The following is a 14,455-nucleotide window of genomic DNA, read 5'->3' on the forward strand; positions in this document are numbered from 1 at the left end:
CCACAATGCTGGCCTACATTTCTTATGGAGGAATACACATGTACCTGCACATATAGGAGGCTCTAGAGGCATGTAAAAGCACGGAGTAACAGACACCTGTGTGAAATCGCATACCCACAACCAATCTGAACATAGCCACAATCATATGTGGTAAGCGTACTTAATATTACAATATATGGACTGTGTGATCAACACCATCCTCATATGTGCCACTCACACACTAACCCTACATATACTGGATGAATATACAGTGTATTCCGATGCCTGACTGTGGTATGGGACATGTGTCAATCTGGCTCTACAAACATGTACGCCATTAGGGTACCATACACTGGAGCAGCATGCAACATCAGATAGAACAGGACCAAGAACAATGACATCTACCACAGACTGTACACAGGCCAAGGTACATATTCAGAATATACACTCTGCCAGCAGTCACCGTAAGTACACAGGCCTCACTACTGTACACACTACGACAGAATGTCCAGGTTTTGTTTTCAAATATAAGCCCTACTATACATAACATGTCTAGCAGTCTGATATCTCACTGGCATGTTATCAGGTATGATGTCAGTAAATAATGATGTACTGAACATATGCATCTCCTACTAGATGAGATATGTACAAAGGTTGTCAGAGTTGTGGCTGGAGGCACAAACACAGGGCCAGTATTGACATGTTGCTGTGATGAACTCATACATTTACTGGTGTAACAGGGTTTGTTGTGAAAAATATCTTCTGAGGGAATATGAAGTCAGTAACTCACATGGCTGTCACCATGTACTGACTGAAATCCTCAGTTTATGCTACTGCATTTCTAAAGATAGGAAATGTGTGAGTAACCCAACACATGTAAGACTCAAAACACTGGCCAGTCTGCAGATAGCCCTACAGGTGAGAGTTTCCTCAACCACATAACACTGTCATGACAGATATTAAATCATGCAAACCAGCCATATCCACACAAACCCTGTTAAACCAACATTACTTCAAATGTAGAAGAGCAAGACTTACATTCTGTCCTCATGTCTGGAGCATCCCCCTCCTGTTTGTTGGTCTGTCTCCATAGTGTATGTTGTAAGAGGTATATTCCACTACCCTCTGTGATGCTGTTTGTCAAACACGGACATGAAGTCCTGCTCACAGTGAATGAAAACGGCCAACACCCACATGATGTTCTTAGTTATAGGAGTGTGTTTCCATGCAATTGGCTATGAGAATGATACCACAGCTGTTCCACATGCAATCAGCTAGTGGGGGACTGCAATCCATGCACAGTTCATCAGCGTATCATGAGAATCACTTACAAAACACAAGCTGCTGCCTAAGCAAAGCCGGTGTATGTTTCCAAATCCACCAGAGAGGGAGTGAAAGAGACAGACAAAGACAAAGTAAGAAAGGAAGGGTGTAGGAAAGTAAGAGCTAAGCACGTTTGTGTCATACACTTACTAGTACTGGGTTTCAAACCTCTGGCTGACAATGTACTGCTATTACAGCTGCACCATGGAGCTTACATGTTGGAGAGGTGTCCAAAGGTATCTTTGAAGGTGAGTGACATCAGCAACAGTGATAAAAGAGGGATAAGGTAAGTGTAGTACATGTACCTGTCCACAAAAGCAGGTGTCGAGGTAGACACAATCACACTGTCTCAGGGACTCACACACATTATCACAGCTGGCAGGCTCAGGATTAGAATTCCTAACTAACTAGTTTGCTATACTACAGTATTATCCCGGTATCACATGTGCCACAGAGGTTATCAGGCTGATATATGGGCAAAGGGTATGTCATGGTGACTGACATCAGAAGGCATGCTACAGTAGGGCAATGGGAGGTGTAGTGAGTGTGAATGGCTTCCAACTCATTAATCTGCACACACACACACACACACACACACACACACACACACACACACACACACACACACAAAGATCTGCCAGTACTGACATGCATTGGTTCATTGCTTCACAGATGTGTAGGAGTTGACTATGCCAGAAGGCTGTACAAGGCTAGGAAAATGGTATACCTTGGCAACAGGCCAAATGACAATGGTCTACAATGTGGCTCAGGGGTCTAGTCCCTGGATTGGCCCACACAGGTGGGTATTGTATTCACCATCCACTCATCTGGGTTACTGTTGTGGGTGGCCAGTGCTGTGCATTGCTTGCCATGTAAGTGTTCTATATTCCATAACATCGACAGTGTCTGGGTTGTGCACATGTCCAACATGCATGTTCTGTGACATGTGGAAGTGTACCTGGGGTGTCTGGGACATGTTGTGTTCAGATTGTTATCATCTGATGTGGCAATCCTGACCTCATGTGGTGAGAACTGGCTATGGAATTGAGGTTGTGCCTGCACCTACATTGACAGCATGATACAGGTATTCACTGGTGTTAGTGGCATTTGGCCATACAGGGCATGTGTATAAGGCATGGTATTTCCTTTGTGGGTTACATTTGCAGACTCTACAGCTGTTGCAGGTGTCCAGTGGGGAACATAGGAAAAGACCACTGTAAGCAATTATTTGCCTATTGTAGGGATGGAACAGTGTGCTATGTCCTCTGTAGTTCACTGCAATCACACTGTGGTTACTATCTGTGGGCAGTATGCAGGGAACTACCAATCTAGTGGTTGTTGCCTAGCCAAGTGTGTTTGTGTATGAGACATGGGTGGAGAGTGTTCTCGGGGTAATACAAGGGTTGCCTATATTGTTCACCAATCCATAATGTCACATGTAGGGGTATGGATTGTCTACACCAGCCTTTCTGCTGTTTGACATCTGTTGTCCCCTTGTAAGGTGGACATAGTGACATATAGTAGGTCCTCGATATAAGATATTTTCAAAACCCGCCCCACATTGAGTCCTGTAATTACACAATCACAGCTACCTCCACACAGGGTACTGATGACAAACACACTCACACATACTTGACAGTACTGAGAATCAAACCTCTACCTGGCTATGTATTGCTACTGCAGTGTACCACATTTATTGTATGCTCCATGGAGGTTATAGAGATAGCCCTTCTCCAAAGGTGTATTTCAAGGTGAATGACATAGGCAGGCTTGCCAAATTAAGGTAATGGAAAGTTTATGACTGTGACTGGTCTCAAAAACATTTATTCCCTACACACACACACACACACACACACACACACACACACACACACACACAGTCTCACAGTTTCCTTGTCTGGGATTAGATCTCCTACCTAATACATCGCACTATAGCATTATGCAGTTATAGCATGCAACATGGAGTTTATAGGGGTAGCCCTCCTCCAAAGGTGTATTTCAAAGGTGAATGACATCAGCAGGATTGCCAAAATTGGGCAATGGTAAGTGTAGTGACTGTGACTAGCCTCAAAAGCATTGACACCTACACACACACAGCGTCTCACAGTTGCCATGACTGGGAATAAAACTCCTACCTAAGTAGTACATCACACTATAGCATTATGCAGTTATAGCACATGCCACAGAACTTATAGGGTTAGCTTTTCTCCAAAGATGTATTTCAAGTTTAATGACATCAGCAGCCATGCCAAAGTGGGGCAATGGAAAGTGTAGTGACTGTGACTGGCCTCAAAAGCAAACACACACACACACACACACACACACGCACACACGCACGCACGCACACACGCACGCACACACACACACACACACACACACACACACAGAGTCTCACAGTTACCATGCCTGGGATTAGAACTCCTACCTAACTTGAACATCACACTATAGCATTACACAGTTATAGCATGCACCACAGAGCTTAAAGGGGTCACCTTCCTCCAAAGGAGTATTTCAAGGTGAATGACATCAGCAGGCTTGCCAAAGTGGGGCAATGGAAAGTGTAGTGACTGTGACTGGCCTCAAAAGCATTGATCCCTACACACACAGAGTCTCACAGTTGCCATGTCTGGGATTAGCACTCCTATCTAACTAATACATCACACTACAGCATTCCTCAGTTTTAACACATGCCACGGAATGTTAATGTGTATCCTTTCTCCAAAGGTGTATTTCAAGGTGAATGACATCAGCAGGCTTGCCTAATTAGGGCAATGGAAAGTGTAGTGAGTGTGACTGGCCTCAAAAGCATTGATTTCCCCCCCCCCACACACACACACACACTCTCACAATTTCCGTGTCTGGGATTAGATTTCCTACTTAATATATCACACTATAGCATTATGCAGTTATAGCATGTGCCATGGAGTTTATGGGGGTAGCCCTCCTCCAAAGGTGTATTTCAAAGGTGAATGACATCAGCAGGCTTGCCAAAATAGGGCAATGGAAAGTGTAGTGACTGTGAATAGCCTCAAAAGCATTGATCCCTACACACACACACACACACACACACACACACACACACACACACACACACACACACACACACACACAGTGTGTCACAGTTGCCATGTCTGGGATTAACACTCCTACCTAAGTAGTACATCACACTATAGCATTATGCAGTTAGAGCACATGCCACAGAACTTATAGCGGCAGATTTTCTCCAAAGGTGTATTTCAAGTTGAATGACATCAGCAGCCATGCCAAAGTGGGGCAATGGAAAGGGTAGTGACTGTGACTGGCCTCAAACACACACACACACACACACACACACACACACACACACACACACACACACACACACACACACACACACACACACACACTCTGACTCTCATAGTTGCCATGTCTGGGATTAGAACTCCTACCTATCTAGTACATCACACTATAGCATTGCAGAGTTATAGCACATGCCAGTGAGCTTATAGAGGAAGCCCTTCTCCAAAGGTGTATTTCAAGGTGAATGACATCAGCAGGAATGCCAAATTAGGGCAATGGCAAGTGTAGTGACTGTGACTGACCTCAAAAGCATTGATCCCTAAAATACACTCATAGAGTCTCACAGTTGCCATGTTTGGGATTAGAACTCCTACCTCACTCGCCGGGTGGTGCTTTGATGTGTATATGCATGCATTCTATAGCACCCACTACCTCAGGGTATTCTGTTATTTGGTGGAAGAGACATATATTGTTGGACAACACCTCATGGGTGTTGAAATATCTGTGCTCACCGGCATGTGCTGAGATGGCATCCAGGAACTGGTGGAGTACCCTGGATGCTGATGCCTGTGACATCCCCATGATATCCCCAGTTGGCCTTTGTAAGGTACCTGTGGATAGTATTCTTAAGCCTACACATACCTTGGTATCCACTGGGATGGGTTCCCCTCTGTTGGTTCTGTGTGTGAGGTGTGGCCAGCACAGCTCAACAATTTGCTGTAGGAGGTCCCTGTCCACCCTATAGCACTCCACTATCTCCAGCTCATGTAACCTCTGGTAGGTTACCCTGGGTCTGTACACTCTTCTCCTCAATGTGGGTTGGTCATCAGCATTCTCATCCTCATCATCCTCAACCTCCTCCACGTGTTGATTTATGAGAGCAAAAGCAGCATCTATCATTTTGTTGTTTTGGTAGATAAAATTTCCCCATTTGTGTACACGGGTGGTGTAGAGTTTGTGGGAAAAACCAGAGGGAAAGGTGTTTGCATAGTTTATAGTAGTGTGCTGGGCTGGGATGTTGCCTGTGTAATTGGCTGAGTCTAATACATTTCGCCTGCCAGCTATGCTAGCTCTCCTTGATTACCTTCCTACTGCTGTTTTTCCTTCCCATTGCCTTCCTGTTTAAGCCCCATGGTGTGCCACACAAACCCAGTGCTCAGATGTGAATGGAGCTGCTATTTCCTGGTTTAATTTTTTTTTTGTTTATAACCCAGTGTGCGGCGTGCACACCCATTTAATCAGTGTAAATACTGCTAGGTAGTTTCAGACACATGCCCTTCCTTAGCTCTGCTATGCTAAGGGCAAACCCGAGCCACAGAGCTCCAAAAAGCTTACAGTATGCCTGACACACCCCTCTATGATGATAGCTAACTCTTAGGCTGGCACCATGGTTTTCCTGCACCTACACAGTTGGGTACTGGCTAGCAATGAGGGGAAATCTGTGATTCAGTATCATTCCCCTCATTTACTTAGAACTGACTGCTAATGCCTAGTTACAAGTCTAACACTGAACCTTCCCCCTTAGCAATCACTATTCAGTGGCCTTGTTGTCTTCTGCCTGCCATTGACTATAATGACAAAATTGTGATTTTGCCTAAAAAGCTTTTTTTAAGGTTTTATTTTTATTTTCGGGTCAATCTCGTTTGTGTGCCGCTGCCCTACACTTAAACGGCTGAAATCAGCCAAAAAAAAGTTATTTTTTGTTCATTTGAAACTATATTCCATGCCAGTGGCCATATATTTGGCCATTGGCATGCCTTCCACATTATATACACCCTTTATTTGGAGCCGTTATGGCTCTATTTTGTAGTTTGCAGAAATGTATTCGGTTACTAGCCAAAAACATTTCTGCAGGTTACACTAATCCTGCACGGATGACTGCCTGCTTCCTGGATAACTAATTCACCTCATTTGTGTGGTTTTCTCCTGCAAATGAGGTAATTAGCATACAAGAACTGTGTCCATGCAGGAATAGTGCAGGAGCACTCATGCATGTCCTAGGAGCTTGTTCTTGGATCTCTCGGTAGCCATATTGCCTCCAGCAGCTCTTGCACTATTCCTGCATGCTGTGCAGAGCTTGTTGAATCCTGGGTACTGTAGTCACTGGGTGAGGCAATTTCAATGATTAATGCTACGATTTCAATGATCAATGCTACTTTTTGTCTTCTTTTCATTGACCACTATATCCGTTTTCTAGCATCTGTCTTTTGAACTGTTGGTAATGGATGGTCCCATGTAATGTAGACTTCATCATTTTCTATGATCCTTTGTGGCTCATGTTTCCAGTGTTTTTTAGCCACCACAATCCCCAGTGCAATAGTCTTGCTACATTATTATGCATTTCAATAAACAGTCCTTTTGCCAATAGTATGTCACAACCAGCAACAAGATGTGCAACTGTTTCCAATTCTGTTTTACAAAACCTACATTTGTCTGTTTCTCCCACATGTTTAATGGACTTTGTAAACCACTGTGTAGGTAGCCCACTATTTTGTGCCACCAATATTAACCCTTCATCTCTTGGTTTGAATTTGTCTCTCCTTAACCATTCCTGTGTTCTTTCCTGATCAACATGAGGTTCTTCCAGACGTTTTCTGTACTTGCAAATATATTTATGTATTATCCACATTTCTTGCCTTCTCATGTGGTCCTTCACCTTATATTCTTTCTTTTGTTTTTTTTTGACTCATTCAGTTGCTGCCTGATTTTTATCTACTTCTGGTTTGATTTCCATTCCTGCTTGACACTTGTATGCTTCTGTTAGACTAAGCAGGTAAATCATCTTAGATTACTCTCCTCATTCTTCAAGACTTTCGCGACATTTGGGTCTTGTGAGGTCAGCAGATATGTGTGGAATCTCAGGACTGCAGATCTATACATGCAATCAATTTCAAGGAAATCCACCACTCATTTGGAACAGGGAATATATAATCTTGGTATGCACTGACTTTTATAAATTATTTGGTGAGCATGAAGCATACTTCTTGTTTTCCTGTCTAATCTATCCAGCATGTTTTGGGGCCAATCAATCACTCCAAAACTATAAGTTAGGACAGGAAGAGCAAAGTGGTTTATAGCTTGGATTTTGTTCCTAGATTTCAACGCTGTTTTCAGGATTAATTTAAGCCTTCTAAAGTATTCCTTGCTAAGTTTTATTCAGATTTCTTCATGTTTTATTGTTGCTCATCAATTCCCAAATATTTATACACTCCCTCTTGCTCAAGGTCTTTTATATCACATTCTTGTCCATAACTCATGTTTTCTTGGGGCTGCCATTTTCTTGCTTTAAAGGTTGCTTTTGCACTTTTATCAAGACCAAATGACAGCTTAATGTGTTAATGGCAGGGCAGAATAGCAGCAATGACAGAGAGGCACTCTGGAATAACCCCCTTTGAAGTTTTATCCCTGAAATAATATTTTTTCCTTTATTATGACTTAATTGCAATGTGTATCTTATACAGTTTTAAGCAATCCATGAATGTGGGATACTATCAAATGCTTTTTTGTAGTCAGTCCATGCCATACATAAATTCTTCCCCTTTTTACAGTTCTCCACTATGACGTTATTTAATGACAAATGCTCGTTTGTTCCATGTGACTTTCTTTTATTCTATTCCCATAATTGAGTTTTCTTTTAAATGACTACAAACTGTGTCAGAATCAATTCCAGTGTATAGTTTATACGTTGGAAGGCAAGTTATTGGTCTATATTTTTAGGATAGCTTGCAGGTTCACTCTTAAGTAGGAGCATTGTTTCTCCTTTTGTTAGCCAGGTTGATGTCTGTTCAGGGTGCGCATACAAATAGTTCTTACTCATGGCTAAATCTTCATGCAAAGATGTTAATACTTTTAACCAGAAGTTAGGGATTGCATCTAGGCCTGGGGTTTTCCAATTAGAGGCTTTTTTTTAACTTTGTTTCAATCTCTCTGGCTGTTACTTCATCCCATTTCATATCCTGTATCTTTAAACTTCTTATTCTTTCTTTTACTTCTTCTGTCCATTTAGCATTTTTGTTATGTTCCACAGGATCTTCATAGATACTTCTCCAAAATTGATCTATTTCTTCTTTTTTTAGTGGTCTTTCAATTCTTTTTGCCTTGTTTCCCAAGGGTGTATATCACTTTAGTCAAATATGTATTCAGTGAATACGTCTTCATAGCTCACCAGCCACCGAAATGAACGTCCGTTAACAGTGGAATTTTTCCCACGGTTCAGAAACACTTGGCCATCCTCTCAACTTTGCCCTTTTCCCCATTGCAGTGCAATCTTGGTGTTGGTATATATAGTTAGGGGGTGGTGTGGGGGGCACATTGGTGGATTTGGTTTAATGCTTTTTGTGTTCTGTATGTTTGGTGGGCTACTGTTTCCAAACCTTGGGAAAAATTCCGCTGTTCAATGAAGTCAATTTCAGAGGCTGGTGAGTGATGATGTATTTGCTGACAGACCCATTCCCCAGTTCTCTATAAACTTTTTTGAGTCATCAACAAATTGCTTATTTTGTACTTTTCCTTTATATTCATCTGCATCTCTTATAAGTTTTTCCACCATTGCTGAGATTTTTAGTTTATTTGCGATAGTGCATCATAGATCCTGATCTGTTCTAATACTGGACAATGCTTTTATCACGTATATCTTTCTAAGTACTCTTGTTGATCTATTCCCTCTTCTATACTCTTCTAACAGTGCAATTTCTTGTCTTAACTGCTTTATAGTTTTCTCTATTTGACACTTCCATGATGGCATTTGATTTCTCCCATTTCTTTCCCTCACTACCCTCTGTTCTTGTTCTTGTGGTAGAACTTTATCAATTATAAATTTAACTGCAACGTAATATATCCTGTTTACTTCTGTTATATCACATGGATCTCCATGGCCAGTCCTAATTACTGTCTTCATTTGTTTTATCAAACTTTTGACATTTGGGGTTTTATTGACCTTCTGCAGTCAATTTCTTTTATTGATCTTAATCTGTGTATCTATCTCTATTAAATGAAGCAGCTCTTCTCCTAGCTCATTTTCTCCTAAACCGAGGGCACATTTTTTGTTTTCCATTTCCTGCAGACATTCCATAGAAAGTTCTATTACATCTTCCTGTGGCACATTCTCTTCAATTTCATCCTGTGCGATCCGTTGCTTTATCATATGTGAACTAACTAGCCTATCACTCCTCAACATTGACTGCATCAGAGTTTCCACAGTTTCCTATTCCTTCCCTTGCTGTCTTGCTTCAAGTGAATATTTATACTGGTTTTCTGTGGAAGACTCCAAAATATGTTCATATGGCACCTGACCAGTTGCTTCCTGTTTCACTGGTTTCTCTGTAATTTGGAAGTTCATTTCTCTATCCTGTTGTGTTGCTTTCTGAATTAGATTATCTACACCGAATCCTTCACTTTGTAGGTGCATTATAACCTCAATTTCTATTTATTTAACTTCTCCATTACTAATCTCCTCTTCTACTTTTCCTCTTTGTCTTATATTTTGTACTGCAAAGATTTCCATATCTGGATTCCTTTGCCTGCATTTCTCTTCAAATATATTTGGTGCTGCTCTTTTTGTATTTATTAGTTTTGCGGTCTCCTTTCCATAGATATTACACTTTCACATGTCCATATTTCTTCTTCAAATGTCTCCTGATCTTCATGTTTCTCCTTACTTTTGGGACTTATTACATCATTCTTTGATGTAACCAGTGTCAGACCTTCTAATCCTTCACTTCGCAGGCACCCTATAACTAAATTTTCTATTTTTTTTACCTCTACTTTACTAATCTTCTTTTTTATGTTCCCTCTTTATGATATTATGAGTTCCTATGTCATGTGCTTAGATAATACTCAGGTATAAGCATTTTTCTTTGATGTTCTAAAGGTTTAAATAAAGATGGATAAAAACATAATTCAGGATGTTCTGCTTGACTCCTGTGGATGTAAATGTTGGCTACACCTATACATAACACAGCATTATCTTGCTGCTTTATTAATGTGTCTACTACCTTTTGTGAAGCCTGCCTTGTACAGATCTTTGCACAAGAGTCAGTATGGAGAAACATAGACTACTGCTAATTTTTTTTCTAAGTTCAAAACTTGAGCAAATTATTACACATGTGCTAACACTTTGACATAAGAAGCGCAACTCAGGTTGGCAGCGCTGCACTCAAAGATTGAAAAAAAAAATAAAACAATAAAATAAAAAAAAACTTGTTTTAGATTGCACAATGTTTATATGTCTCTATTACTTTTGTCAACATGTAATTTTGATTTCAGAGTGATGTTGACTCAATTAATTCAGTTGTTTAATGTATGTCTGCTCTACAGTATTTATAATTGCAGCTGTGATATAAATTGGGTTAACCAGCTCTCACATAATCTATCACAGTTATTCTGTGGTGTTCTCCCCCATGCATGACTTGCATGTTTGTCTTGAGAATGCACATAGTGCAGGTACAAGACAATACATGGATCCAATAATCCCAAAATGAAGTAATGGGAAAGTTTGATTGATAATCCATTAGTGTAGAACAGTGAATGTCTATGCCATCCCATAATGTGAAACATGGCAATGTCTCTCACAGTAACACAGAGTACATGAAGAATAGTATCTAAATTTTAGTAGAGAAGAATGACATTACGTGTGACAATCATAGTGATGTCACATTGTCTGTGCACACATATTCATTTCTTGCACAACCTCTGATGCAGTGTACCACCTGTTCCAAACAGTGGATTCTAAAAAAGTTAAAATATCTTATTTCAGATTGTTAATGACAGTTTTCTCCAGAGGTGCTTGCAAATAATACAAAGTGCTCTAGATTGTGTAACTAGATGAGTATGAGATTCGATGTCCAACATGGGAAACTTTTGGGTGCATGAGAGTGTGTGTGTGTGTGTGTGTGTGTGTGTGTGTGTGTGTGTGTGTGTGTGTGTGTGTGTGTGTGTGTGTGTGTGTGTGTGTGTGTGTGTGTGCAACACTTGTACCCATATCTACTTCCCCTGATAAGAATATAGTTAACTGTTACACAACACCATTATCTGACTCTTTACTGAAACATCCTCGATAAAACACACTGATGAGGTCATCCTGATAAAAGTGCACTCTTGACCCTTATAAGTCAGAATTCCCCTGTGATATTTAAGACTAATGCAGTGCTTTCTATATTATGGAACTAGATTGGTAGAAGGATCGATACTCAACTTTGGATATTTATGTGTGTATTTAATACTTGTTGATGTGCCCACTATCCATGAAGAGAATACATTTAAATGTGCTCAGAGATCCACTATCCCACTTTTAATGAAACATCCTGCATGGAACACAATGATATGGTCATTCTGACAAAAGTACATTTTCTCCCCTCAAAAGTCAGACTTCTGCTGTGGTGCTTTTGATTAATGCAGTTCTTTCTACACTGTGTAACTAAACAGGTAGAAGGTTCAGTGATCCACATCGGGTTTGCGTGTGTGTGTGTGTGTGTGTGTGTGTGTGTGCGTGCGTGCGTGCGTGCGTGCGTGCGTGTGTGTGTGTGTGTGTGTGTGTGTCTGTGAGTGGAAGTGTTTACAGCTAGGTGAGCATATACTCAACCATCTTTTACACTGGATAAACATTTTAAACTGTTAGATGTCCCCACCATCCCCTTTTCACAACCACCTTTGCAACTCAAAGCTGTAGCTAGGCATACTGTTACAGCACTTAATGTCTCTTCTAAAAAGGCAGTATGAACAGCACATACCAACTGCATTTTCAAATAACTCCTTCTCTACTCCCATAACTCCCCGAATGAAGTGACAAAACATTCATAGTTGGATCAGTCACTAGCAAACTTAACCAGTGACCTTGTTTCTACACATAATTTGAGACTTTATTAACAGTACATTATTTTAGCATTCTCTATTTGATATTTTATGTACATAATTGAAAGCAGACATGCTAACAAACAGTGTGATAGAGGTTATAAAGCTGCAGTGTAACAAAGGGGAGTAAAAATGTGATATACATGGAAATTAAACTGCTAGCAAGGAAAGAAGATACATGATTGTTAATCAATCCCAGGGACTGCTTCTTGTGTTTGCTAAATGCAGCAATGCATGAGTGTGTGTGTTTGTGTGTGTGTGAATATGTGTGTGTGTGTGTGTGTGTGTGTGTGTGTGTGTGTGTGTGTGTGTGTGTGTGTGTATGTGTGTGTGTGTGTGTGTGTGTGTGTGTGTGTGTGTGCGCGCTTGTGCGTGTTTGCACGCGTGCGCACGCGTGAGTGTGTGTGTGTGTGTGTGTGTGTGTGTGTGTGTGTGTGTGTGTGTGTGTGTGTGTTATTACAATTCTCCCCTTAAGCTAAAAGTATTATCTACAAAACATGAATGGTATACTCTATAGCATATCACAATGTACTAGGTCATTATATTAAATACAGTTCACATATGGATTCCTACATTAGATCATATGGGATTGCACAGTATCTGAAAACTAAATACATGCACAGCAGTTGTAATTCTCAGATAATGCAACATTATTATTTACAGCATGAGGCAGATCAAGAAATTCCCACACTGTAACAATGTCATGATCAAAACAGTTTTGTGGGGCATGTATGTTGTATCTGGCTGGTACTTTAGTCAGTTCTACTTGCAGACTCTCTGTGTCAAGAAATCTCACTGATTCACTGTTAGTTCACATTTCTGACCGGAAGACAGTCCTGACTTTTTCAAATGTCTTGTACTGCATCTTAGCAACTGTCAATAATTTATACTGTTAGTTTATTGTCTTGTTTAATGAAAACAAATTCTTACTTTGAGTGGAATTTGCTAAAATAATCACATTGTAATCGATACATGACTGTACAACTTTAAAATATCTAAAACCTTGTGGGCTTACCACACTGAAGTGTGCCAGTCCCAAGTTTCCAAACACAAAAAAAATAATTTCTTTGCAGGGGACTTGCAATCGAGTGACCCCAATGAGCAGGCAAGCTCCAATAACCCCCAACAATATGATGAAAATGCAACACCAATGTTTTCACACTTCTGTAAGTCTAAGTGCCTTTAGATGATACCTTTGAACTTCCACTGATGAGTTTTTGAGTATTGTTGCATTTTTTTCCTCTGAGTATTTTTTGTTTATGTGTTGTATTCTTACAAGTTATTCTGTCACTGTGATCTGGCTGTCTCATCATGGTAACACTTCCTAAGTTACCTTTTACCAAGTTGATTAACCTTTCAGCTTGTATCCTCTATGCAAAAGCACTGATAAAGCAGCTAAGTTTGTCATTATTCTTCAAACTTTCAACAGCTATGAAGGTGATAAATCATAAAGCGCCAATGGAGTATTTTTGCATTCAATCAGATCTAAGAAGCAATCTAGCTTAAGGCTGTGAAAGCATTTTTCATGATTTTTTTTGACAGTCTGTATGACTACCTAGCTGCCTGACTGCAGATATGTTGGACTTGTTACATGCATGCAATTACTGAGCTGCAAACTGTGATTGTTTTAGAAATAAAAATGATTAAATCCCCACGTAAAAAAAATTGTTTTTAGAAACATGATGAATTAACTTAGTGAATTGCTATTAATAATCATCACAAATGAGATGACAGTCTTTAAAGTGGAACCAATTTGTAGCTACTTTACTAAAGGGCTTGCCTCATATTTTGTAATGCAGCATTTTTTCCTTGTTATTGTTTTTATAAGACATATTGCAAACCTGAAGAGTTTTTCAATATCATGTCATAATATTATGTCACATGTTCTCCACTTGCACTTAAGGAGGCCCAAAGTGATCTGTGTATTTTCTCTGCAATCTTGATATGTGATCAGTTTGATGCATTGATTCTGTTAGATTTAAATAATAGGCTTTGTGAAGCATGAATTTCTTTATAGATTGTATTG

The sequence above is a fragment of the Protopterus annectens genome, chromosome 10.part0, assembly GCF_019279795.1.
Source record: "Protopterus annectens isolate FY-2018-M chromosome 10.part0, PAN1.0, whole genome shotgun sequence".
Classification (NCBI taxonomy): domain Eukaryota; kingdom Metazoa; phylum Chordata; order Ceratodontiformes; family Protopteridae; genus Protopterus; species Protopterus annectens.